Source organism: Palaemon carinicauda, unplaced genomic scaffold (genome assembly GCF_036898095.1).
Source record: "Palaemon carinicauda isolate YSFRI2023 unplaced genomic scaffold, ASM3689809v2 scaffold86, whole genome shotgun sequence".
In the NCBI taxonomy this organism is placed as follows: domain Eukaryota; kingdom Metazoa; phylum Arthropoda; class Malacostraca; order Decapoda; family Palaemonidae; genus Palaemon; species Palaemon carinicauda.
In genome coordinates this window covers 281,148-285,000 of record NW_027172160.1, presented here as the reverse complement: position 1 = coordinate 285,000, position 3,853 = coordinate 281,148, and the positions used below count along the sequence as shown (strand labels likewise).

At 29.4% G+C, this 3,853-nt stretch overlaps 1 long non-coding RNA gene across 4 annotated transcripts in view; it reads right to left on the bottom strand.

Moving 5' to 3' along the window:
• Positions 1-1,368, bottom strand: part of LOC137637572 (uncharacterized) — a 24,162-nt gene extending 22,794 nt beyond the window's left edge. For 3 of the 4 annotated variants that reach the window (XR_011043713.1, XR_011043715.1, XR_011043714.1), the window contains exon 1: positions 1,323-1,368. This is a non-coding gene — a long non-coding RNA (uncharacterized lncRNA). The remainder of the gene's footprint in view (positions 1-1,322) is intronic. The other variant, XR_011043716.1, reaches the window with a different exon arrangement.
• Between the last annotated feature and the right edge of the window lie 2,485 nt (positions 1,369-3,853).

The following is a 3,853-nucleotide window of genomic DNA, read 5'->3' as shown; positions in this document are numbered from 1 at the left end:
GCTACATATATATTTTTTTAAATCGATAAAAATATACCTTGAAATTAACATAAACGCCGAATAGACAGTGCAAAAACTAAATCAAGTTTACAAAATATGCTCAAGTATTATTAAAAACTATATTATTTAATATGTTACTTATATACTTATAGCAACATTTCCTGTATCAAGGAACGATTCTAATTACTCAACTCGTAAACGTAATCAAGATGTTGTTAGAAAACGAAGTGTCCCGTAGAAAACAAAGAAAACGGAGAAGGGTAAAAGAAAAGAAAATAATCTTACATGGCTAACTATTCTAAAAATTCTGCATGCCCTTTATCATCTTTTTTTGTTGACAAGTCGATGCAATGGTATTTGATAATACCAAATACAATTTTCATAAAATCTTAAAGTAATATAAAGAAGGAAATAGGGATCAAAAGGCTATCTGGGAGTATGAAAAGCTGCAAAATAGCGAATAAATGCATTTCAAGATAAGACTTTCGTCACAAGAAAGGTAATTACTATCGTAAACGCAAGATATACCTCTTTTTGATACAATAATTACATAAAATAGTAATTATGGAATAGAATACCCTAAGATATAATGAAATGAATGGAATTCATAGTAACTAGCGGCCAATAATTCGGAGAAATAAGTTTAATTTCCGTAGTTTTTACATTTCAAAAGTGCATGCCCACGCCATCTATGGGCTGATGTTGAAACTAAGTGCTAAGCAGTTTTATTAGCTTCTTTATGTCGGGTCACCCACAAATACGCACACAGCCATTCCTACCGTAGTTATATCGAAAAACTATTGTTGTGTTGTTGCAAAATTAAGAATATTTATTCGTAATTTCATAATTTAATTAGTAAATATAAATTACTTAGTAAATTCCAAAATTATAGTCAAAATATGTAACTATCCTACCATCTAAAAAGGAGTCTCGGTTGTTGAACAGAAACCATAAGTCCAACAATAACAGAGATATAGCTTAAAGAATCTGTTACGGGTTATTAAAACTTTGGCTAATGCTTTGAAAATATTACTTTATTAAAGAAAAAGCTTTAAAAGCCATAAAATTCTTATTTCTTAGACATAGCCTACGTTTATTCAAGAATTAAGGACAGCCTATTTTGACTGATATCAACTGCCCAGTTTAAGAAACAAATAGTTTCGAAATGGCTTATTACTCCAATGAAAGCTTTCATAAATTAGTCTTATTTTTAATTAAAAACGGAAATAAAGCTAATCATAAATCACTGAGACTAGCATTACAACATCTCTTTGCAAATTTACCAAAAGAACAGTTAGAAAACCTTGCAAATTTCGTCTTACCTGAGGTTATTATCCTCGTTCACCGAGGTAGTTCTTCCATTGAAATCACAACGAAGAGTGATTTAAACAATGGATCAGTGAACCTTGTAAACTAAATGGCAAAATTTGCGGAGAACTAATTTTGGTGGATTAAATATTCTGGAACCAATAGTTTTTAGTTTGCTAACTTTATCAGTCATTGAAATGTTGTTGGCTGAATATTTTATAAGACATTTTTACGATTGTTTTAATTAAATTATCATAAGTAATTACTGGTTGGGAGTTTTGGTAGGTAGGCCTATTAACACAGTCATTATTATTATTATTATTATTATTATCTAAGCTACAACCCCAGTTGGAAAAGCAAGATGCTATAATCCTAAGGGTTTCAACAGGGAAAAATAGCCCAAGGAGGAAATAAATAAATAAATGATCTGAGAAACAATGATTAATCAAAATAAAATATCTAAAAAACAGTAATATAAAAAAGATATTTCATAAATAAACTACAAAAAAAGACTGTTCAGCCTGTTCAACGTAAAAACATTTGCTGCAAGTTTGAACTTTTGAAGTTCTATCGATTCATAAAAAGACAATTTCTACTACAGCTTCAAAGAGAGATTCCTGTTAATTTTAGTGTTTCGCAATATTTAAAGTTCCTAGTGGTAACGTCCCTGACTGGTGAACGCCAGACTGGGGTTCAAGCCTCACTCAGACTCGTTAGTTTCTTTGGTCTCTGCAACCTCACTATCCTTGTGAGTTAAGGGTGGGGTGTTTGAGAGAGCCTATAGGCGTATCTGCCGAGTCATCAGCAGCCATTGCCTGGCCCTCCTTGCTCCTAGTTTGGGTGGAGAGGTGTATATAGGGTCAGTCTCTAGAGCATTGTCCTGTTGATAGGGCAATGTCACTGTCCTTTGCCTCTGCCATTCATGAGCGGCCTTTAAACCTTTAACTAGCATGAATGGACACCAGCCTGGCATTTTCAATAGACCTGTTGTGTCTTATTTCAAATATACAATATGAAATACATAGTTGAACAAATACACACTTCTTATTAAACGAATATAGAATACCCACAAGTTTATTTAACTCGATGAAAAGATTTATTTAGACAGACCAATGTTCACCCTAGCAGTTTAAAAGGATGAGATAAATTTATTTAATATTTTACTTAAAAATATGTTCATTTCGAGAAAAATGAGTAACATTTGTATAAATGATAAATTTCTTGGTGATAATTGAAGTTTAAATTATATAAAATTGTAGTATTATTTATTTGTTTTAATATTTCCTATAAATATCACCCGAGTGTCTAATGTAAGTATTTGAAAAGCATGAATTATAAACCACATCGTGAAAACAATATAAAAATATAAATTTGTATATCATAAATACATCTTTGTAAAAAATAGATTTAAAACTGTATATTCTCTTGATAAAAGTAAAAAAAAAAAAAAAAAAAAAGATTTAAAAGCGTGTGGAATTAAACAGTAGATGGAAAGCCTGTTCTACCATAACAGTGGTGAAATATTTATGGTGTTCATTATGTGAACAGCTCGAGTTCCATTTAGCTGGAATTTGAAGTTCAAACTTCCTGCAAATGCTTTTTACGTTGAACAGCCTAACACAAGTCTCTTTTCATAGGTTATATATGACAGATCTATTTTACGTTCTTGCTTATCTTATAGTAATACTTTATATTTGTTATTCATTATTTCTTATATGTAGTTTGATCATTTCTTTATATATTTCCTTACAGGAGTATTTTGACTGTTGGAGCCCTAAGGCTACTTGTAGTACCATGTCTTTCCAACTAGGGTTGCAGCTTGGTTGGTAACAACAGCAACAACAACAACAACAACAACAACAACAACTAACCAACCAACGAACTAAATATATAAAGATCAAATAAATAAATATAAAGAATATATAACTATATAACTATATAACTATAAACAACAACAACAACAGCAACAACAACTAACTAACCAACTAACTAAATATATAAAGATAAATATATAAAGATAAAGAAATATATAACTATATAACTATATAAATATATAAATATATAAATATATAAATATATAAATATAAAAAAAAACTAAAACCTAAAAAACTAAAAAAACTAAAAAAATAAAACTAAAAAACTAAACTAAAACTAAAACTAATATTAATAATAATAATAATAATAATAATAATAATAATAATAATAATTATGGGACTTATTTCAAAATATTACATTTTCTGATAGGCATCAGTGATACATTAGTTTTCTTTAACTCTTAAAAAAATCTTCCCAGTCTGAAAATAAAGACAAGTGAATTTGAATAATCACTTAGACTCCCTGAATGGTTTATATTATTTAGATTCTGAAAATTGAAAGCTAGATACTCACCCTTGATTAGAATAGCAATATCATCAGGCGAACATCTGGGAAGAGATTTTCTGTTTAATTATAACAACCAATGGAATAATGTGTTAGTTTAGCTTCCAGGAAAGTATATTTAATCGTCGTTTCTTGCTAATACTGATCACCAACCAGAATTTGGAAT